Below are 24,553 nucleotides of genomic sequence, written 5' to 3' on the forward strand. Positions count from 1 at the left end.
TTCAGGATGCCAAATAAAAACAATGCGTTTCCTCGTGGGTTGTGCTTTCCTTTATTTGCATTTGTTGTGTAGTGGCATGAATGTGCGATGTCAACTCCAGTGTCACTGTTGCTGGATGACAGTAAAAAAAAAAAAAGAAATGACGATGCTCCAAGTACATAAACAATACATGCTCACAAGCGCTAAATACCTGTGGAGTGATCATTTACTCCAGCTCTTGATTGACGAAGGCTATGCCGGAATTTTCTTGACTAATTGTCCAGCCACAAAACAGGTGCACAAGGTTGCACAATCCTTGCTTTTGGCCAAGTTTCTAATACAAAGTGTAGCACAATCAACTGCGTGTCGCCTTGTGAGAATGGCACGTGCAGTTAAACAATGCATGACGGCAATGAAATGGGGTATCTTTATACAATGTAACAGTAGAAATAGCTGCACAGTGCTCTGCGAGTCCACAGACATTGTAACACTCAAGTGCCATCTAAGCAGGCGACTGCAAAAAAAAATAATAATAAATAAACTGGCAGGGTAGAAAAATGCAGTAAAACAAAAATGGTGATGGCCGGAAGGTTTAGAATAATCATAACCTCTGGCATTGCTCTGGGCAACCCCCCAGACCATCGATCTTCATCTGCCAAGCCATCACAAAAGGGGAAAGACCATATGCAAACCTGGCTTGGACCCACCCCAAAAGGGGCAGTCCAGACTGAACAGCTTGGTCACAGCCCTTCTGCACGAGACCACCAACATCCCCAGACATGTTTCTGCCTCGTTGGGCCTCATCAGTGAGAGAAATGCAGCAGCTTTGAACCTTCAGAACAGTTTTACCGAAAAGGATTTGACCTGTTAATGGTGGAGCCTATTCCTTGGTGGCCCCGCCCCTTCCGATTCTACTGCAAGCAAACCATGGTTATGCACCGCACAAAGATGCATGTGAATTATACTGGATCCCTTCTACATCATCCCATCCTTATGTCTGTGGCATTTCACCCCCTTTTATGTACACTTATCTTCTTCCTACTCCTTTTCCTGTGCAGAATAAGGTCTCGATATCCCGGGCGGGGGTGCAATATGCCAATCTCAAGACTTGCCAGGTGCTCTGTGACCACTACGGGGGTGATTTGGTGCTGTATAAAAGGTTTGGATCTATTTGACCTAAAACATTTGATCACATTTATTTGACTTTTGTTTGTCTAAAATGCGGGGGGGAGACCCCCGCAACCTCCTTCCCCACTTCCCCTCAACCTAATCTATACCCTTAGCCACCCCATATATATATTTAATTAAATTTGACCAAAATAAAGACCAAAAAAATTCGATCAAATGTTTTTAGGTCAATTATGCTAATACCGTAAAAAGGCCTTGAAATGTAACATAGACCGCCTGGTCTTGGGGAGACTGGTGCCTATAAACAGGAAATGTGTGCAGAAAGATAATGTACTTCAAAAGCCTAGGAAGGGGCACAGATAGAAGAACAATCGGATTAATTTAAAAATCAGCGAGTGCACACTGACAGTGAGGAGTGACTTAAGAGAAGACTCATCTATTATTTGTGGCGCTGGCTTCTATTCATTTCCTCCGCAACTATCTTAATTTCCTACATTTCCCTGTGTCGCTAACTATAGACTACAAATGTGTTTAAAAACTTGATGAACAAATGCATTGTTAACTCAGCACTAAAAAAGATCGGGAAATGTGTTTACTGCCATTTTTGCACGCTGCCTCATTTTACAGAATTTGCACGGTGGAGTTGGGGACCGCTGCGGACATACCGTGCCTGCCTCCCCTTTCTCGCTCCGCAATACAAAAGCGGGTGAATTAACTCTGTTATGGATTTTCATGCTGGCTTAAATTTAATGGATTCCTATAGAATCTGCATGAAATTACCTCCTGTTAAAAGCAGGCAGACTGAATAAGAATGTATTGTAAATGCTGCCTGCAGAGCATGTTTCGCAAGCCAACATTCACACTTTTTGACCAGTGCAAGAGTAAAATTTAAATGTAGAAATCACCTTTGTTTACTCCTCACTTTTCCACTATGTGGTGGAAAGGAGGAAAATTGCACTGAGCGGACCTTTTACACAAAACCTCAAATGGTCATCTCCATGCAAATAACGTGGGGTCAACATGATCCACAGAGTTTTTATACTTTAGCGGCGTGGTTCTGACTGTGCAGGTGATTTGCCACACATTTTTAGACTAATCCGTTACAATGTCCCATGTCAGATATAACTGCTGTTATGGAATGCGTCAGCTAGTATAGACCAAGGGCTGGTAGCTCCTGAGCAATCTTTGAATCGTCCGTCTACTGAATTTCTTCAATTAGAAGGTCCAGTGGAAATGCTCTAGAGGACAAATCACCCGGGAAGGCAATTTATGGACAAAAGTCAAAATTCCTTCTGCGTCTGTCTGGAACGATTATTCACAATGGATAATCAGATTGTGTTAAACAGACAGAATGTTCTATCATTGTTCCAGAATAGTCCTAGACTGAGACTAATTGCTTCGGCTGATATGCAACAAGTCAAATTTATTTCTGATGCTAGCATTGATCTGGTAGTTCTGCATTTTATATCTAACTTATTTGTCAACATCTTTCCCGAAGAAGCCCCACCATATTTATCTTTGGGTTATGATGTTTACAACTAATTTGCCGTCTGAAAGAATTGGAATTATGTTGCATCAAAATGATAAATTGTGTTTTAAATCCTAAGGATGATTTGAAAATTCTAGTCTACCAAAACTCTTCAATTAAACACCAGGTTATCCAACAAACAAACGACAATCACAACCTGGATGCAATAACTGATTGGTCAGCTCTGACTGAATCTTTACATTACAATGATCGAAACGTAGTCATTGAGAAATGAGGTATGGATGAGAATAGTTTGAATAACTTGCTGTGGATTGCGCAGGGTCATATTAATTTATTTACGAGATCTACTGGCTATTCATTTTTGTGATAACGCCTTTATTTGCCTAAAAGAAACATGGCTATTGGAACAGGCCATTTTTGATGGCTTTGCTACCTTTCACGTAAACGCCTGCCGGCCGTCCCTTTGGTGATTTAATCTTTGCCATTCAGCTGACTCTTGGGTTATTTTGGCAATTACATTGAAATGGGTGAATTCTATTTTTTCAAGCCCAGACTCACTGCTTGTTAGTGAACTTAGATTGGAACCCGACGAAAATTACTGCGGACTACTTTATTAACATGCTCTTAGATTTTTAGATGAGTGGTACTCAAAACAATCCAGGCGTGTGATAATTGTTGGTGATTTTGACTGGGCTTTCTTTGATCGAAAGAGCTATAGAGATGTGTCCTTATCCATCCCAGCATCTGACTTTTTATACTGTGGTAGATTAATAAGGGATGTTGTGAATTTGTGGGACTTAACTATGGGAAACGGTAACGTACCAAATGACATGCCTTTGCACTGTACCTGGCGTGGTAACAATTGCATTTCCATCTTAGATTATATATTTATTTCAAAGTCACTATTTTATAGATGACTACAGATCACTCTATGTTGCAACTAACTATTAAATTACTGATTTCTAACACACAAGGTAGTAAAAGACCTTTTCCCACTATGGTTAGATCAACAACAATCTAGGCTACATTGTGAAACCACAAATGGAATTCCCCTACATGCCTATTGAGCAGAACCTATGGCTTGTTTTGATGATGAGTTTCAAACATTAACAAACACCTTTTACTTTGAAGATTGCTACAAAAAATCTTATGGGTGTCTGTTCAACAAAAATCGCTTCTCTCATTCTTATATTGCCGTGGACAGAACCCATTGCTTTGACTCATAGGTTCAAATACAGAAAAAAGAACTCAAACGTAAGCTATGACTAATATGTAGTGATAATGCAACTATGTATTCATTAAGGGGCGAGAAAGCTAAAGCAAGCATATTAAAATGGTCTGAACACACATAAATCCCTTATGTTCCAATGAGTTGCGGAACAAATGTTAAATGTTTAGACACCTAACAAAGCCCGTTTTGTTTGGTCATTGATCAACAATTTCAATGCCCTTCAGATTACTCTGCAAATACAACCTATTGCTGAGGCTAGATTAATGATCATTTTCAAAATGTTTACGGCAAATAGATTTCCAGCCACTCAGATACTAATATTCGATCTCTTGATTTGTGGCACTTGGATTTCTCTCGAGAGGTTATTCTTCTCATTGTCCAGAAGTTCAATCCGTCGAGAGCCCCAGGCCCATCTGGGCTTTCAAACGTTACTTTTAAGGGCAACCCTAGGCTATGGGCCACAATTTTAGATGTTTTGTTTAAAAACATCTTAAAAATGCATTTTACCCGTCCCAATGCGAAGGTTTCCAAAATGATTCCAATTTATAAAATGGGAGATAGGTTTAATCCAGCAACGTAAAGGCCTATCTCTCTTTTGGGTGCCTCCCGTAAAAATATTTCTGCCTTGATTTTGAAAGATCTGGAAAAATGGTCTCTCCTGGTGGGAGCCCTTGATCACAATCAATCAGGTTTTAGAAAATGAGTGGGTAACTCGCTGAACAGATTCATATTATATCTGTTCCACCAGGAGGTCCGTTTCCTGAAACACACTATTTATGTAGCATTTGTTAATCTGACCCCAGTGTTTGCCCGGGTCAATCGGGCCAAATTATGGACTAACATTTCCAAAATGGGTTGTCCGACGTCACTATTAAATATACTGATACGTATGCATACAGGTACCAGAATTAAGGTTCGGCTCGATAGAGAGGGAAATTGTTCAGTATGCATTCACACTTTTCATGGCTTATGACAAGGATGTGTATTGGCACCTTTTTTATTTAATGCCTATATTGCAGATCTTGGTTAGGTAATATTGTGTGCAAATGAATTCCCACCATGTCTGGGTAAACTCTGTACAGTATGTCGCATATGCTGATGACATCCTCCTAGTGGACTGGACCCATGTAGGGTTACAACGATCGATTCATGCATTATCTAAATACTTAAAGGGTCCAGACTTGGATATTACACAGGGAAAAACTAAAGTATTCATCATGATGCCTAAAATATGAAACCTAAGTAAACTCTGGACAGTGTTATTGTGGATTGCGTAGATAGTTTTAAGTATCTAGATTCAATGGTATTCCCAAAGCATGATACATTGAGTGACTCTAAAAATCTATACCCAGACATGATTTCGTATTCCGGCCAGATGCAAAAAGTTGATTTAAAGTTTGGTCGGTTTTCTATGTTGCGGCTTCTAAAGTTCTTTAAAGCAAAAATAGCAACAAGTACCCTATTCAGTGCTGAAACTAAATCTCTGAAATTGATTTGGATTAAACTTGACTGCTTTTTATGGCGCCCCTATGTTACCCTACCAAGCAGAGTCCCAGTTTCCGTTATTCGTCATGAGCTCGGGCACATATCACTACAGGCCTTTGCTGACTGGAAGTGATAACAACTCTTCCAGAAGATTCTGAATCCTCTGTCCTGCTCACTTTTCTGTGAACTACATAAATGAGTGAGCATGCAACGCGTGCTTCTTTAGGTGTCTTATTGTCCATCTTTAATGTTCTCTTTCGAAGTTGATCAATCCGATCTAATTCAATTAGGGTGAAAAAGAAACTCTGGTCTTTTGATTGGATTAAGACTGGAGATAATCCCATGGTGTATCATCATTTTCACAAACTATGACGGAGATTAAATCCTTTAATACTATCTATCGATATTTGATTTGCTTTCCTCATAGAAGGGAGAGAAATAATGTTATGAGATTTAAATGTAACCTATTTCTAACTAATGAAGTTAAAGGAGCATGCATTAATATTCCTAGAATACAGAGAATGTGTAGGTTTTGCCATCTCAATCTGGAGACATTAAAGCATCTTCATATTGTATGTTCAGCAGTAACCTTTAAGCGTTTTGTGCACTGTACATTCAATGTATGGACCAATCAATTCTGGGAACGAATTTTAAAAGGGACTCAAACTTCCTTGATAATTGCGGATTGCGGTTTTTAATATTTTTGTATGTAATTCGAAATGTGTCACAGTGAAATGACAGTGTCGATTTTTATGATTTTAATTCTTAAACTACTAGCTATATTTGTGTGGCTCTGTTTTGTCTTGCTTTGCTTTGTGAAAGGTTTTATATGGAAACTTACTCACAAATAATAATTTAAAAAATAAGATGTAACTGCTGTAGCTCATACAGTCCTGCTTTAAGGTTAGTGTCTGTATGTTGTGGAAACATATGCAATGTGAAGAGTAAACCTAGAACTAAGAGCCAATTAAGCGTTTAATCGTGACATAGAGACCTCAAGTCTCGCGCATCTCGTGGGGCTTTCACAGAAATGGAAGTTAGGTTCAGTTGCCATAATGTGCCTACTGAAACTCGCAGAGCGTGGTGACAGCGGATCCCGACCTTTATAGCGATGACACCCCAAGAACGTACATCCCCCAAGCATAATAAATGAGGAAAGACACAGTGTGATGGGAGATTTGAAAGGCTGCAGGTTTTATTGAATTCAGTAAGAGTTCGTTTGCAGGTGATCCATAAATAATCAGCACTGACATTTGAATTACTTCCGGGTGAGAGGTTTCACTACTGGGCAATATCTTTCCAGTTCAGGGGTCACTTCCAGATAGAGTCATTCCAGGGCATTGTTCTTTTGATGTGCTGCTCTGATCCGTTCATCAGTCAGTGCTTTTGGCCCTCTCTTTTAAATATGGAGTGCAGTCGCGTTCTTCCTGAGGCCATCTGTCGTTGCTCTGCTGCGGCCCCAGGGTATGTGAGTGCACTACCCTCTTATTTTGTTTGGGTTGCTGCTATTCTGTTCTTGTGATCGCCCTGTAACTCCTCCAAGACTCTTTGGCAGCTAGACAATGAGATAAGCCCCCTCCCACATGCGCCAAGATTCCCCCACTGTGTGCATGTTACTGCTATGGACTCCAATATGATGAAAAGAACAGGCTAGCACCCTTATTAGAGAAATGAACCCTATCCAGCATGAACGTATTGTGCCCGACAAAACCAAGACCGTCACTCACCTTTAGTCAATATTTAGGAGAGCCCAAGAGCTCTGTGATCTTGCTCCCCTCTGCATGATCCAGGGTATTATCTAAGTCCATATTATGTCTTCCCTCTCCACAAGGCCACATTTAAAATATCCTTGATCTTCAAGAGATGGAGAGACTTGTTGATACCATGTTAAGCCCATTACATTAGAAATCCCTGAGGGCGGTATAATATGGCAGCCTTCTTACACTGCACCCAATAATGAGCGCCATGCCCTACCTAGTGATACCCAGGGTAAAACTCAAGTTGCCAGCTACTAGCCAGGTATAAAAAGTAATTTGCCCCCAAAGTTCTCCCCAGATGCACAGCACACCAACTCTTACTTACGCAATAAGCACCAAGCTGGGAGGCCATAGTTACAGACTTGAGCGAAGCGTTAGACCGGGGTACTAACCGCTTCTTTTTTCCGTTGCCAGACGTTGCAGTGTTGAGCAACTGAAAAAAGAAAAGAAAGAAAAATGGCCGCTATGGAACGGGATACGTAGTCCGTTCTCCCTTTCCATGGCGGCCATTCAATAGAGTTAAAAAAAAAGTAAACAAAGAAGATGGCTGCCATGGAACGGGAAGAAGGACTACATTTAGTCCATTCTCACTTTCCATGGCAGCTATTCGAAAATTGAATGCGCCAGGGGGAAGGGCTTTGTCGGGCTGGTAATGACTCAGCGAGGGCCAATGAGATTGCTTGTTACCAGCTCATTGTCTCTCACCGGGTACTAATTGCCAAGCGTCCATTATTGCTAGGCAACAGCTAGTAGCCAGTACAAATTGTTTATATTGTTCAAGCCCTGTTCCCAGACAGCTGATCCTGATCTTTATTGTGGGTCTCTGCTCACCAAAGAACTGCTCCTGGCAGTGGAAGGGGCTGCAGCAAAGCCTCCTCACGCACACGGGGGCGGTGTGGGGGTTCTCTTCAGCTGAGGCAGACAGCCATTATCTACAAAACCAAACCTTGTCTGGGTGCAAGTCTTGGTGTTTGCTTGCTTCCTCTAAAATGCCTTGTGTCCCCCCGTACAGTGGGAGCCCTGAAGTCCAGTGAAGAAAACATGCAAGACCTCTGCAGACAGAGGTGAAGGGGATCCCTGTTCTGCCATCACAGGATGCCACAGAACTGTCCCATAGCTCTCAACTCACACGCTTTTGGCGGGTGTCACCCGCCTTGTAAAGGGCTGACACTCCCGCCAAGCCTTCTGCACGCCCATTCATTCCAATGGGCGTCTCACCCGCCAAAATTAAAATCGGGTGATTTCACCCGCCTTTGCGACACAAATGGTTGAGAGCTATGCTGTCCTGCACTAGCTTCTCCTTAAGCAGCCAAGAGCTGCTGCCCAGAGGGAGTAGACCAGTGGGCTTGCCTACTTTTAATTGTGTGCCCTGGTCCCCTGTAGCAGAAAAAACAATGAAATCACCGACACTCGTTAGCACCCTTGTCACCACTAACAGCACCACCCACTGGCCAACTGGTGACAGGTCTGCTAGGAGTTGAAGACCAATTACTGCCACAACGCACTTTTATCTGGGACTTTATAGAGAGCAAAGGCCACATGTTAAGCATACAGAGGGTGGATAACAACTGCCCATTTGTTTCAGCGCGTGGACACCACATCCCGTGGGTATATGTGAGTCCCGTTATAAAATAGTATGTGTCCAGCTGGGGCGTCTAGTGCCGACGCTGGTATTCGAACTGCAGTCCTGTTATTAAGCCAGAAACATGCCGGCTAGACCACAGGATAAGGGCAGGAAACGGAATGAAAAATACATTATTTGTCGATTTGTTCTTCAATGAATAGTTAAATACAGATTCTTGGATTTAAAAGGTGCGTGACTTTGATAATTTGCCAGAAACGTTAAATAGAAATTGTTTGGGTGTTGCACATTAATTTTCTGGAAGCCAAAAGTTAATTTGTTTTGTGCATTTCCTTTGATTAGGAAAGGCCAAGTGACATATCTGTGGCTATTTCACTTCATGATATGGTAACTTCCAGTGCCGTGCCTTGAGGAGCTAGGAATGTTCCAGAAGCCGGAAGGGAGTTCCATTGGCTACCTGTGGAAGCTTGTATCTCTTTTCGAGTCCTGAAAGTAACGCAGAAATGCCTGTTTAGTTTAGTCCAAGGTATCTTTCCAACAGCATTTCCTTGTTACCCAAGGGCAGGACACTCCAAACGAATCAGGCCAACCTGTTGACTGACGGTCCCGCAAGTGAAACTGACAGTTGTGAGTCAGGATGCTTTCTTTTGCCTACACCCAAACTCTGGAATACTCTCCCACCAGACTTGAGGGGTTGTAGCTCCTTAACTATGTTTCAACGCAATTTGAAGACACATCTATTTGCTTAAATCTCAAATACTAACTTGATACAGCAACCTTTGATTTCCAGAGACATGGTTAGGCGGCTAATGATGCATTTTTGTTATATGTTATATGTTGTTTTAAGCACTGTGATGCCTTTGGGCTTGCCTGTCTTGGTGCTATACAAATAAATAAATAAATACATTTGCAGTGCGTTTTTCATGAGTCACCCGGACTGGAGGACTGCACGTGTTTCTATGTTAACTCACCATTCTGAAACTGTTCAAACTGAGAATAATGGTATTTGACCTTCCTGCACTTCCTGTGCACAGTGGTACGAGGCCCCCTGTGCCATGAATAATGGTAGCTGACCCTACTGCACTTCCTGTGCACAGTGGTACGAGCCCCCCTGTGCCATGAATAATGGTAGCTGACCCTACTGCACTTCCTGTGCACAGTAGTAGGAGCCCCCCTGTGCCATGAATAATGGTATCTGACCTTACTGCACTTCCTGTGCCTAGTGGTATGAGGCCTGTGCCATGAATGATCCATCGGCAACGTGCGCACCTTGGAAGCAAGACGACACGAAGCAACGTGTTCGATCCCTGGGTCTGCGCTTAGAAACCTAACTTTAAGCGTGTTATAAATACGCAACTAAGACAAAAACAATTCCTGTAACAGGGCCTCGATGCGCTTTAAAAATGTAAAATACATTTAAAAAAAAATAAATGGTATCTGACCTTACTGCACTTCCTGTGCCTAGTGGTATGAGGCCCCCTGTGCCATGAACAATGGTTACTAAACCGTTATTCTGAGCACGGAATGTGACTGCTTCCTTCGAGTTTTTCATTGTATTCTATTCACTGTGTGTAATATGGGTATTATTTGTACACATTTTGACGCTAATGCCTGTGGTGGGGCTTCCTTTTAGTTACTTAATGTGATATCACGGATGGCAAAATTAATGTGATGTACCTTCCTGTATTAAACATGTATTTAGTGCCCCAGTCTTAACAATTCTTCAGATGTGTGTTCTGTCGGCATTCGCATACATTTTTGAATGACAAACTATTTTGTGCAGAACGTCTGAGGTGTTTCCAAGCTTCCTTTGATAAAATGTCCTGCGTTGTCTATTGTAAACGGTGCAAACGATGAACAAAGGCCAGGGCCGGGGACGGGATGACAGCCTGAGCCTGCTAACTTCCGGCTGTGCTCCAGCATTCCTTTCCCGGGCGGATATGGACTCTGATCCTGACATTCAGCCGGTGCAGGGAATGCTGGGAACTGGGGCCTGGTGACAGCTGCACTATAAGCAAGACAGAGGCAGCTGGAGCTTCTAGGGCAGGCTTTGGTGTAGATACCCCCCGTACGCCCGTTATTGCTCCTGTCTGTGCCTCGAGTGTTTGCTCGAGAGCCGATTGCTGTGAAGTGCTCGGCCTGCATGTGAACCCCCTTATCACCGAGGCAAAGTCAGCAGAGTGCCCTGCGTTCACAAACGGCTGCCCACTGCCACCAAGACCTTTGCACAGAGCTGTGTGCCTCACAGGCACCGCTCCCAACAACCAGAGCCTGGCTCACCAAATGTCTGCCCGACCTTGGCCAAATAGTCTCTTTTAATGTAAAGAAATGAAGAATTCACTTTTAAGATAAGACCGCGTTATTTTCCATATTACTAAATATGAATGTATGAGGCAGTAAAATGAGGGGGAAGGGGGGGACAGTGGAGCTAAAGAGTATGGCCAGGTCACACTGGTTCAAAACTTAGGCCTGGAAATTGTGTGGAGCATATTTTTGACTCTCAGTTTGCAAAATGTCGTAACACACCTTTAGCTATAGTCCCAGGGGTGCAATTCTGGTGGAAATGTTTTGCAAATGGTGCATTTAATTTTAAATTGCATTGCACCAGTTTCACTGGCCAACACCACCATCATTAATTGATCAACAGGGAGGTGCAATAGGATCTGCAAGTCATTCACATAATTGGTGTATGACACTCCAAGTTCACCAAGGCGGTCGAACAGGGGCTTGGTAAATATGCTATACAACGTTGATGACACGCAAGATCCTTGGGGCACTCCGCAGAGGACTGCTAGGGGGGCAGCATTTGCTATCTTGGAAAATACTCTCATTGTCTGCCCTGAAAGGAAAGATTCAATCCATGAGATAGCTTTTGGTGAGAATTGGGCAGCGGTGGCTAAATGACGACACAATATTTTGTGGTTCACCAAATCAAAGGCCGCAGAGAGGTCTAGGAGCAGTAGGATTAACCAGGTTACTCACCGTAGTGACCACCTTACTCCTAGTCCATAGTCCCCTTTCCTCCATACTTATGGGACATTCCTCCGTCCTGTGGGACGGGACCAGAGCACTTTGTAAAAGCATCAAAAATTCTGTAAAAATGTTAGTCCTTCCTCTCTTTCTACACGGCGCCCGGCACGCGGCCGTAGCCCCGCCCATCTCGGCTCCGCCCTGCGCATCGCCCATCAGTCCTGTTCTATCGCCAGGTCAGAGACCTTTTAGCAATAATAGAGGAACCTTATTAAAGGGGACGACGGGCGGGCATATGGGGGAAAGGGGACTATGGACTAGGAGTAAGGTGGTCACTACGGTGAGTAACCTGGTTATACTCCTACATCCCGTCCCCTCTCCTCCATACTTATGGGAGATTCCCAAGCACTCCTTACAGGAACTATGGGGGATGGAAAAAACCCGTACTGAAACAGGTTCTTCAGCACAGCCTGACCAAACTGGGCATCAGCTCTTGAACTCAGGTCTAGACAATGTTTACAAAAAGCCGATGGGGAGGCCCAAGTAGCTGCCTTTGCGATGGTCTTCCAGGGGGCATATTTCTGAAAGGCAACTGCGGCTGCCTTGCCCCGCACCAGGTGTGCATGAATACCTTTAGGAGGCTTCAGCCCTTGAATGGTGCAAGACTCCGTAATGCAGGCCGCGATCCATCGGGAGATGGTCGCCTTAGAGGCCTGCTTACCTTGTGGATTACCAAAGGTGATGAACAGTTGAGAAGAGCTCCTAAATTCAGAAGTTCTGTCAAGATAGAACTTAAGAGCCCTTCTAACATCCAGACAGTGTAGAACCCTTTCCACCTCTGAAGCGGGGTTCGGAAAAAAGACCGGAAAGGAGATTGATTGGTTTAGATGGAAATCAGAGACCACCTTTGGCAGGAAAGCAGGGTTTGTCCATAGGACTACCTTATCCTTGTGAAAAACCAAGAAGGGATGCTCCACCGACAAGGCCTGGAGCTCACTCGCGCGCCTTGCTGAAGTAACGGCAACCAAAAAAGACACCTTCCATGACAGGTGCTTGAGGTCCACCCTGGCCATTGGTTCGAAAGGTTTATGGCACAACGCCGTCAGGACCACATTAAGATCCCACGACGGTTGCGGACTACGAATCGGAGGATAAAGGTGTGTCAAGCCTGCAAAATGTCTCTTAACCACTGAATTAGACAGAGAGTAAGAGCACTGGTCTGTAGATAGGTAGGCGGATACCACCGAAAGATAAGTTCTGCATGACAGAACGTGAATGCCCGACTCTGCTAGGTGGGATACAAAGGACAGTACCGTGTCAATTGTAGCCGCCTTTGGGTCCAGCTGCTTGTTCAAGCACCAATGACAGAACCTGAGCCATTTGCTTCTGTACTGAGACCTAGTCGAGGGTTTCCTGGCTGCCTGAATAATACGCATTTTATCCGCAGACAGGCTAAGATGTTCTAAAGACCTGAACCCAGGCACCATGCCGCCAAGCTGAGCGATTGTGGGGAGGGGTGCCACAGCTGTTGCTCCCCTTGGTGAAGAAGATCGGGGCTCACTGGTAACCTGATCGGCGGATACACCGACAGGTGTTGAGGTTCTGAGAACCAAAACCTGGCCTGCCACCACGGGGGGAGTAGAAGGGAACAGTTCACTGTGTTCTTCAGTTTGCAAATCGTCCGGTGAACCAGAGGCAGAGGCGGGAAAGCATAAGCCCTCATGTTGAGCCATGGAGTCTCGAGAGCATCCCCCAGAGAGGAGGCTCCCAGCCCGTTTCTGGAGGCATACAGAGGAAGTTTCTTGTTCGCCGCCGTAGCGAAGAGGTCCACTTCCAGAGTGCCCCAGCATAGGAAAATCCAAGAGAGGATCTCCGCCTTCAATTCCCACTTATAGCTGACCATCGTCCGCTGACTGAGGGCATCTGCCTTGACATTCAGCTGGCCCGGAAGGTGTACGGCAACTAGCCAAACACCATGAAGAACCTCCCACTCCCAAATCTGGATGGACATGTCCACGAGGGGGGAGACTTGGTGCCCCCTTGCTTGTTGATGTAATACATCAACACCACATTGTCCGTGCGGATACGGACCACCTTGTTGGCAATGATCGGTCTGAACACCTTGAGCGCTAGGAAGATCGCCAGAAGCTCCAGATGATTTATGTGAAGGAGCTTGTCCTGACGCGACCAAAGATCCGAGATCTGAAGAAGATCCAACTTCGCACCCCACCCTAGAAGGGAGGAGTCTGTCGTGACCGTCACCATCAGGTCTGGGTCCTGAAAACCCGCACCCACCGACAGGTTGCTGAGAGACGACCACCACTCCAGGTCCGCTCTCATGGAAGCCGGAATCATTATCAACTTGGAGTCCGGATCCACAGCCTGACGCCACAAACTCTGAAGAGCCGTCTGAGTCTGCCTCATCTTGAGATGAGCAAGAGGAAGAGCCACCACGCACAAGGCCATGAGGCCCAGAAGCCTCTGGAACCACCAGGCCGACATGCTCTCCGACTGCGCAAACATCGGACACGTGGCCAACAGATCTGCCATTCTGTCACCAGTCAGGTACACTCTGCGGTCGATCGTGTTCCAGCGAAAACCCATGAAGATCAAGTCCTGAGAGACCTTCATGGAAGATTTCTGCCAGTTCACCGACAGCCCGAGGTGGAGCAGGTCCTGGAGGAGAGACTGAAGATTGGAGGTGGTTTTCAACGGGCAAGGGCTGCGTAAAAGCCAATCGTCCAAATACGGATGCACATGGATACCCTGCAGAGGAAGATAGGCCGCGATCACCGACATCATCTTCGTGAAGACACGCGGCGCCAAGCTTAGTTCAAAAGGAAGCACTCGAAACTGGAAGTGCTCCTCTCCCACAGAGAAACGGAGATAGCTCCTGTGTGCATTCCAGATCAGAATATGCATGTACGCATCATGAAGGTCCACCACGCTGAGCCAATCGCCCATCTGCAAGGAAGACCAAATCTGGCCGGGCGTGATCATCTTGAATTTCTCTTGGGGTTGGAAAAGATTGAACTGGGAAAGGTCTAGAATGGTGCGCAGGCCAGCCTGGTTGGGTTTGGGCACCGTAAACAGCCGGGCGTAGAAGCCTTCCCCTCGTTCCCCAAGGGGAACAGGCTCCACAGCTCTGAGTTCCAGAAGTTTCCGAACCTCGGCTTTTAGGGAGGAGGAGGCTGAGGAATGGGAGAAAAACCGGGTCTGTTGCTGCCTCTGGCGGGAATTACCCAAAGGGGTATCCACTCTGCAGGATTTCTGGTCTAGAAAACCCCTGAAACCAGAGGAGGGCCGGCTTTGCGACAACGGTCTCTGAGTCCTAAAAGGAGTTTTAACCAGGACGGACAAGGTCTTACCTGTCTGGGTGCTGTCCTTCGTTTTGGTGAGCTCCACATCTGTTGTAGAATGGAAAAGCTCCTTACCGTCAAACGGTAGGTCCAACACCTTCTCCTGCACCTCTTTTGAGAACTTGGTGGCATGTAGCCACGCCTGTCGGGAAGTATCAACTCCCAGCATAAGGCCCCGAGCCGAAGTGTCGACGTGATGAGCCGCAGCCTCAAGCATATCCTGGGCCAAGACCCTGGCATCGGATAAACCCGCCTTAAAGTCTTCCAACTTCTCGACCGGAATGTACTCCTCACACTCCAACAGACCTTTCCACATCTTCATATTCGCCGCCGCTAACACCAGTTCTGCAGTAACCTGCCGGAGCTGCAAGGCCGAGTTAGTGAAAATCTTCCTCCCAAGGAAGTCGAGGAGCTTGTCCTCTTTCCCCAGGACCTGAGTAGCCTTCGTAGAGGATGCTGTAGGCCTGGACTGTAAAGTGGCCGCAGCCACCACCGTGGAGGAGGTGGGCGGAAAGGACGCTAGGGCCACCTCTTCCGAAGAATGGAGCCTGTAGCACGTGTCAATTTTCTTATTGACGAAAAGTCCAGAGTGTGGCTTCTCCCAGACTCTACGGACCTCAGCCAAAACGTCCTTCTGCAAGAACAGGCCGGTACACTCCAAAGGAGACAGGGTGAACGCCCCCGAAAGCACACCCTCCTGCGGAGCGGGTGCCTCGGGCACTGGCACATCCAATAGGCACATCATGTCCAGTACCCGGTCGGTAGCACAATTGACTGCTGGCATTCATTGTTTTAGCCGTTTCTTGATTTGTTTGCGGATTATGCCTTGAGCTAGGTGGTGCTCCTCTTGGAAGGACCTAATTGCCATTCCCCATGCACTGCCCCCCTTGGATTTCCTGTCATTTCCTTTCTCTGTATTCCTAGGTGTGCCTGTTCTTTCACTTAGCCTTTCCTGGATTTCCTTTCACTTGTCTCAGTAGCTGTCCGTTCAGTTGTTGGCTGTCTGTTCTTTACCATCTGTTGTGTTACGGGGGGACTCCTTTGGTCATGGAGACATTACCAGAGGGGGTGGGCTAGGACTTCAGATCAAAGATTTTCAACATCTCTCTCTAAAGTACATTTGGTTGTAGGGGCTAAGGTAGAGCTGTATGTCATCAGCATACTGGTGTGTTTTGATGTTGTGGTAGTCTATTAAATATCCCATGAGTTCCTCATAGAGTTAGAAGATGACTGAAGCGAGGCCGTACCCCTTTTAGCCTCTGCAGGTTGCAGGTCATCTGTGGGATCCTTTGGCGCCAACTTGATTGCGCTGTTGTCTGTTTGCCAGAGAAGATGCAACCCACCATAGCATGACTTAATTTGAGGAATGCTTTGTGCAGTAAGTCTGAGTAGGCAATGGTGTCTCCACTCTCAAGGATTCAAATGGCATCATTGAAAACCTGGATAGCACCAGTCCCAGTGCTGCATTTCATTCGGAGGCCAGATTGATATTCACGACAGAGATTGTGCTGCGAGATCCTTTTGTGTAGATGGAGGGCTACATTGACTTTCCCATCGATGGTAGGTCTGTGATGCAGTAATAGTTAGCAAAGTCCTTGTGCTCAAGGATGCATTACTGAACTAATGGAATAACCTGGCCATTATTTAAGGCATAAGGGAAAATGCCCTGTGGGAGGGAAGCCTTGGTGAGGTATAGGAGCTATGTTAGTGCTCCCTTTATGGCTTTTACGATATGGGTCGGGAGAATGTCCAAGTTGTATGAATACATATACACTGAGGGGGTTGGTTAGGTTTGCCCAGTCTGCCAGAACATCTCTGCATGTCTTTTTACTCTTTTGTCTGCCCCTTGCTTTCTTACCTCTTTGCTTACAGGGCATCTGTTGCCCTGGCATCCGAAGGGAAATGTAGACAAAGACAAGGGCACTTCTTGTTTGGTCCTGTTAGGACCTAAAAAGGGGCTGTACGCTTACGCCCCAGTCCTCTGGTGAGCCCATCACCACAATTGTCAGACAATGGAAATAGTGCACACCACATCTATGGAGCCTCATCAGCATCTCTCTTGAACCAAATCACTCAGAATTTCCTCATGAATCAGGAAGCTGACACTCATCAACACATGCTCAGCAATCGTACGTGTAGCCAATACTGCTGATATCATAACCATCCATGACTTGGATGCAATCTTCAGCATGGAGAGCTGGTTAGCACCTCCCTTACCCAGGTCCTGGTCATCCTCACTCCAAATGTCCACAGCATTGTACTGCAGGATTGACAGTACCAGTCGAGGACTTACCACGCATCAGAAATCATCCAGCCATGCACCAGAATGGAAGTAACCATCATGAGTTTCTTCATAGCACTCACCTGCTGGTGACTCCCCCATTCTCTCACAGACTGCCACACCTCAACCTCATCTACATACCCCCCTAAGCCCAACACATATTTCATAAGCAGTTGAACCACCATGTCCCTCGCACACACCAATATCTTCCTCATGGACTCCAATGTCTCAGTTAACACTTGCCACCACGACATAGAAGTAAGCACTATTCAACCTACTGAACACAATTATTTTTCTCCCAGCACACAACGTTCCAAACTCAATATCATGGACTTCATCAGCACAGCCTTACAAACCCTCAAACACAACAGGCACTACCTCCTGTCAGTTCACCTTGCCATGCCTGTCAGTATCCACAATGTCGCCCCAAACAACTGCACCCAACCCTTATGAGCAGACATCCCAATTCTTCAAAGACTTCCCTTTGGATCCCCTCTTAGAAGATCTGGGCAGCCACATCTCCACCCTGTCAAGACTCCACAACACGGTCTTCAACACCCTTCTTGAAGCACTCAATAACTCCCTGAAGTCAAACATCAAAATATATGTCCCAGAAAAGCAACAAGCCATCAGACGCAAACCAACTACTCCCTGACACTGTTAATAACTTAATATCAGTAAAAGAATGATCTGGAAGCAAGAGTAAATGTGGTACAAGCCCAAAGCTCTATCTGACCTAATGCTGACCTTACTCTAATTAAAAAACTCTGATCTTCCTACAAACAGATGATCACCACAGCAAGAGTCTCCTACCACCATAGCACTACAGCTAAAGCCTACAGAGAAAGCATGACTCTCTTCAAGACAGCCAGACTGTGTGCCAACCCCTATCCTATCCTTAGATACCACACTCCATAGAGAAATCTGCCACCATCAACAACATCGTCATTGACATGATCAGCAAGATATGCCAAAACATAGATGCAAACATCAAAGTCAACAATGCCCCAATCACCCCACCACAAACACCTACAATATAGACTTATCCATGGAAGACCTATCAAAGATCCTAAGATCTTTCAAGGCAGCATCCTACATAGATGACATCTTGCCAGCCTCCAACACCATGAAACTCCCCATGGAGGCCTTCTATCCCATCCTGGCAGCCATTAATGCATCCCTTTCTCAGGTCAACCTCCCCACTTCCATTAAAACTGAACACATCTTCCTGCTTAAAAATAACTCTGGACCCTAACGGCATCAATAACTACCATGCCACCACACACCTTTCTTTCCTTCGCCAAATCTTTTAAAGAGCCATAGCCACTCAACTTCAAGCACACAGAGCTGTCAATCATGTTTCATACCCACATACAACATGGAGGCAGCCACCATCCAAGCAGTATGCAATGTACTCCTCAACCCCAATGATGGATATCCCTTCCTCCTGGTACTCCTCAATAGCTTTGCAGCCTATAATACAGCAGGTCATCCAGACCTCATTATATATTGAAAAACCGCACAGGAATCAGAGAACACATTCCCTACGTGCTCACCCCCTTCAGTTTGCCCAGATGGAAATCTCCATCTCCCCACTTCTACCCATTACATATAGTGTCCCATTGGGATCCATTGTCTTACCCATTATATTCAACATCTACATGAAGGCCGTGGGATCCCTCCCCACCAGCCGCAACATCAACATCCATTAATACACAGACCAAACTAAACCCTACCTAAAAATATCAGCTATCAAAGACATCCACCATTTCAAGCCCTTGTGGAGGAATTATTTTGTGTTTTCCCAATAAGGGGAAATACACCCAATATGAATTTACCATTTAACCCCAAACCTTTTCTGAACGGACTGAACCAGTAATGGTCTAACTGAAATGGGGAATGGAGTACACAGACTATCTGGTATCTGTAGGTGGATATATGAACATGCAGGGTTGAGCACTGTATTGTGAATGGTGTACTGTGGAGGGCCCATCTGACACCTTCCAGGTTGCTGCTCTTTTTCCGCACTTAGCAAGCCCCACCCACCTTGTGACTTCCTGGGTGCTGCTCTTTTTCCCTACTTAAGGAGCCCTCCAGCCTCTTTTCCTTTGCAGATGGGGAGCAGGTGCAAGTGGTTCTATGGAAACTGACCAAGCACCACCCACCTTCTTAGCCCTGCCTCTTCCTTCCTGCTCTTAACTCTTAGATCAAGGGCATCTCTCGCCCAGGCGTCTGAAGCGAAGGGCTGACAAAGAATAGGGCAATTCCTGTTTGGAACAGGAGGACCCAGGGCCTGAACCCCTGCTCAGACAGCAGGTAAGCATGCACCAACATGTGTTTACTCCCTCTGTCCCCACAGGACATCCCCACCCCTTCTGGTCTCCCTGTGATGTTCCCTTGTGCCCCTCTCCCTTCTCACACACAGGTGTTGCCGGTTTTGCTTGATTCTTCTACCCTGTTCCCCCCCCTCTTCCAGCCTACTTCTGCAAGAGTCTCTCCTGATACACTCTGGTTTCACCGTTACTGACTTGTGGCCAATGCTGGATTTTACTTTTATGGACATTGATTCACGATGAGTCACCCTTTCTCAACTCTTATGCTGGACTTCCTTTGCATCTTGTACTCGTGGTGGCCCTGAATCATGCTGTTCCCATCTTCATCTTGTATCCTGGCTTGCAACATTATGTTACTACTGACTTCTGCAATTGTATTCGCTTGTCCCTCTTGCTTCTCCACTCTTTTTGACTGCTTACTCTCTGTTGTCTCCTACTCTCCCTTTCTCCCTTTTTTTATCTCTTCCGCTCCTCCCCTTACTTTCTTCTATGCACTTACTCTATCAGAATTGTCCCTGGACCTAGTATGAAAGCAACCTCCTCTGTTTCCTCCCCCTCCCCTTACTGTTTTTTTCCTCCCCACCCCCTTTCCAGCACTATCTGAAATGTCGTCAGGCCTAGTATGATAGTCGTTTGTTTTTTTCCTCCCCTACCTTTCTGCACCCCTCTCCCTCACCTCTTGTTTTTCTCTGGCTCTACCAGAAATGTCATCAGGCCTAGTGTGGTAGTCACCTGTCTGTTTCCATTTCCTTCCCACTCTCCCCCTCCCTTCCTTATCTATGTCTTAGCTCTTGCACTATTTTAAATGTTGTCAGGGCGAGTATGATAGTTAATTTCACATCCTTACTGTTCATGGCCCTTTAAGAATGTAATTATATTTTCCCTTATTCCCTCCCTTGCCTTGAAGCACTTTGAAACACATTGTGTATAGGCGCTTTGTAAATAGACTATCATCTAATACCATTCGGAATAAATGGGAGAAGTACTAAATGGATACCTGGGGCACAATGTAGGGAACAATACCAGAGTCAACAAAAAGCAAAAACCTGCAGGTAAAGTAACACTGCAGAGTAGAATTACAAACTAGGCCGTCAATCACAGGAGTTCAGAGGGATTTATCAAACACATCATAAACCAATAATATAGGGACTCATCTATAATCAAAGTTAGGTCAAATATCCTAGTTGCAGACACACCGCTGCAGTGGATCAAAATGAAGTTATGAGCAGATGGTCAGATAAACTATGGTATCCGCATGAGTGCAACATCGTTAAATGATGGAAGCCAGATGAGACCACTACCAGGATGTTGAGGAACGAACCATGCATAAGAGATATCTTGAGTTATTATCCCAGAATGTTCATGTAGGTTCTTGTAGGGGCGATCGCCTGAATATGAATATTTAAAATAATACTTAAAATGAAAACCTCACCTGAACCCCCAAAAATTATTTTGAGTTTTAAATAAGTGGGAGCAGGAGGAATACTCTGAATTGTAAATACCGCCTGATCCAACATTTGAGTCACAGTATGTGAATGCATAGGATAATTCACACAACTTGAGAAAGTATCTCCCTAGGCCAATTAATTATTAAAATTAGTGGGGAAAGTACAAGTAAAACACAATACGCTAATCATATTTTAATCTAGCACTGAAAATATACAGTGATAGACTGCCACCCTTCATGTAGAGGTATATTTACCTCTGGACCCTCACCCACAATAGGTCATCGGCTCCAGGCCTCAAGCGGATTCGGTGTTTTCCACTGCCTCCTCTCTGTCCTTCCCCCAGCCTGCCATCCTGCACCCTGATTGCCCTGTGTCACCTTTTTAAGAAGGCTGCAAGCTGGGAAAGCCAGTGTTGCCTGCACAGCCTGCCTGGACAGCCTGCTAAGAGCTCAGGCAAAGGGCACCTTAGTTGGGCCTTCACAGATGGTGTCAGAGTGGGATGCAGCTCAACTAATATAAGTCGGGGGACCCTAAAGTTAGAAAAGCTACGTGCCAGAGTGTCAGACCCCTCAGTAGCCACAAAGGGCTGTATTGGGTTTGATATCTGTAGCAGTAGGGATGTGATTATTCCCCCAGGTGAAAGAAGACTGATACCCACTGATTTGATACTAATTCCATCCCTTGATCCATACATCAGATTAGCATCCAAATCTGGACTGGCATGGTGGTTTGGAATTGATGTATTAGCTGGAGTTATAGACCCAGACTTTAGAGGTGATGTTGAGGTGTTGTAACAACATCATGGGAAGGACCCATTACAAACTCATCAAGGGGATACATTTCTTCAAGGAGTGCGTCAGAAAGCAATGTTCCCTAGGGTTAAGGAGGAATCTGGGAAGGAGGAAACAGATAGAGGAACGTGGGGCTTTGGAGAGGTCAATGAAACATCTGATGCCCTTCCCAAACCTGAGCCCAGAAAAGCTAAAGAGGAAGAACTTGAGACACTTCCAGACCTAGGGGGGTCATTACGAGTTTGGAGGTAACCATGGCGCTATTAGCGCCATGGCTGCCTCCAAACCCATACCGACTCCGCCCTGGTGAATGCATCTATTACTACCCCATTCCAAGGTTGGCGGGGGCGGTAATTCCCCATTCACCAGGGCCTTTCCCCATTCCCATTTGAGCCCCCATAGGGCTCAATGGGAATGGGGAAGACGCTAATAACGGTACCGTTAACTGCGATACCGTTATTAGCTCCAAAGTCTCTTTGCGGGTCCTCTCCTTAATGCATGGTGCCTCTGGTAAAACCAGGCGTTAAGGGAGGACCCCGCAAAGGGACCTCGGAATAGGGCGGTAAGGGATTACTGGCACCGGTGCCCTTACAGGTGCCGGTAATCCCTTACCGCTGGGTCATAATGAGGCCCCTAGCCTTTGCCCAAAAGGAATGACCCTTTATTAGCTAAAGCATTTTTACAAGTCCTATCTGAGCCAAGGGGTCATGAACAAGGCGGACCCTCTTTTCTTTTTGAAAAATGGTCTTCTATATAGAGAAGATACCACTTCAGAGTGCTTGGTAAAAACCCGGTTGGTTACCCCGAAAAAACACAACAGGTGGTCCTGCAGATAGGACATTCTCATCTGACGGGGGGCCATCTGGGACAGTACAAAACTCAAGCCCAAATAGCAAATACATTTTACTGACCTGGAAACCATGCTGACATTAAAAACATCATTCAGGCTTGTGAATTCTGTCAGAAGACTAGCACTCATATACCACCACCAGTTCCCTTGAATCCACTACCAATATTCAAGATCCCACTGTCCTGGAAAAATATATAATGCCACAGTAAGAAACGGCTATACTGGCAGCACCCAAATGCCAGTCTAGCCAGGTAATTGCACTTAGCAGGACTGCTTTATAAGAGATACGCAGTTAAATTAAAGTCTAGCCAAACTAAGAAATGACTAGACTGGCTGGACCAAAATGCCTCTCTATCCACTAATACCACATAGCATGCCTGCTTAGCCTGGATATGGATTACATTACAATTTATCACACAATCCTTGCCCCCCTCCCCCTGCAGCCCCCAAAATCAGCACCTCAGCAGAGATTTACCTCCACGTGCCTCTTCCTTGCCTCATAGGTAAGTACTAGGACAAGGAAGAATCCATCTAGGAGTAATGAAGATTACAGGTAACTAAGCTAGGCATTACTTCCATGGCTCGCTACCTCATCCCAGTACTTGTGTATGAGGCAAAGTGCTTGTAAGCCTCCTTGCATCTTTAGTATAGCCACACAAATTCCTATCCTATCTCTTCTACCTCCAATGTAAACTGACATCCAAGTATCTAGTGAACTCTGTGTATGCCATTTTGATCCTTTTTCAAGGTTTTCATTTCGTTTTGGCCTCCCATTCTGGGATGGTAGGTCGAAATACCATCATATTACCTACTCTTTGCGACTCCCTTCAATTCACACAGAATTTAGTCAGCAGGTGTTTGGAGGGAGTGTTGCAAGGGGACTGCATGACAGAAGTATATCATATCAAGTACCATCCATGAGTGTGAAAAAAAGTGATCTTGCTTCCATTCATATTTACATTGATGTATCTGATGTCAGAAAGTTAAATTAAGTTTATTATAATATTTTGCTGTATATTCTCACCACCCTGGTGATTGCTGCCCTAAATTTGATTTGTTTGATTTTGCATTTGAATTTAAAAATAAATAAATATTTCATTATTACACACTGGCCTGGTTCATGGTCCATTGCGCCACGGGGTGTTTGTTAAGGGGGGTGTGAGACGGGTCGGGTGCCTTCTCCAAGCAGAATCCGAAATAAATAAAGTTAAAAGCGTTTTTATTGTGCACCTCATCCCTTGCCAGTGGAAAGAGTCCTGGTCTGGAGTGTGCCGTGTCGTAAATTCCGTTACAAAAGGACCGAACCGGAACAGAAATAATTTCTTTATGAAGGCAGAGTGACTTCGAACAGAAACTATTTCTTTTTGAAGTCATAGGGCTCCGCCCGCCCCATGACATGGAGGCCTCCGGTTCATTCAAGATTTATAAACACTTGCTTCATTATTTAAAAGTGCTAATCCCAGTTTCCAAAATGTTTGATATTGAAGAAAGGCTTATTTCAGGTTTTCGGAGCTCCCCGGTATGAGTGTTCCTTGACTGCACCCCATGGGCTTCAGGCAACAGCTCCTGTCGGCTTTGTTCCTTTCATCGCTTTGCCTTTCCAGCTTCCACGGTCTCTGCTCTTCTCTCGCGGCGGTCAGGAAGAACACCGCTGTCCCTGAGGTTTGCGGTGACCGGAGTGATTCAGCACCCCACAGCTTCTGTTTGCACCTGACACTGAGGGTGTACAGGACTTCCCAACCTTCTCTGGTCTTTCCTCTGCCCCGGCATCTCTCTTAAATTTCCCAGAGGATACCCTTCCTGTACCTAAATTGTGGGTAGCCCCAGTTTCAACTCTCTTGTTCTGCCTTCTTCATCCCTGTGTGTGCCT

At 45.5% G+C, this 24,553-nt stretch overlaps 1 pseudogene; it reads left to right on the top strand.

The window, feature by feature from the left end:
* Positions 1-19,089: 19,089 nt before the first annotated feature.
* Positions 19,090-19,217, top strand: LOC138527166 (small nuclear ribonucleoprotein F pseudogene; annotated as a pseudogene).
* Positions 19,218-24,553: the final 5,336 nt, after the last annotated feature.

The sequence above is a fragment of the Ambystoma mexicanum genome, chromosome 14 (assembly GCF_040938575.1).
Source record: "Ambystoma mexicanum isolate Mex_15411 chromosome 14, UKY_AmexF1_1, whole genome shotgun sequence".
In the NCBI taxonomy this organism is placed as follows: Eukaryota; Metazoa; Chordata; class Amphibia; order Caudata; family Ambystomatidae; genus Ambystoma; species Ambystoma mexicanum.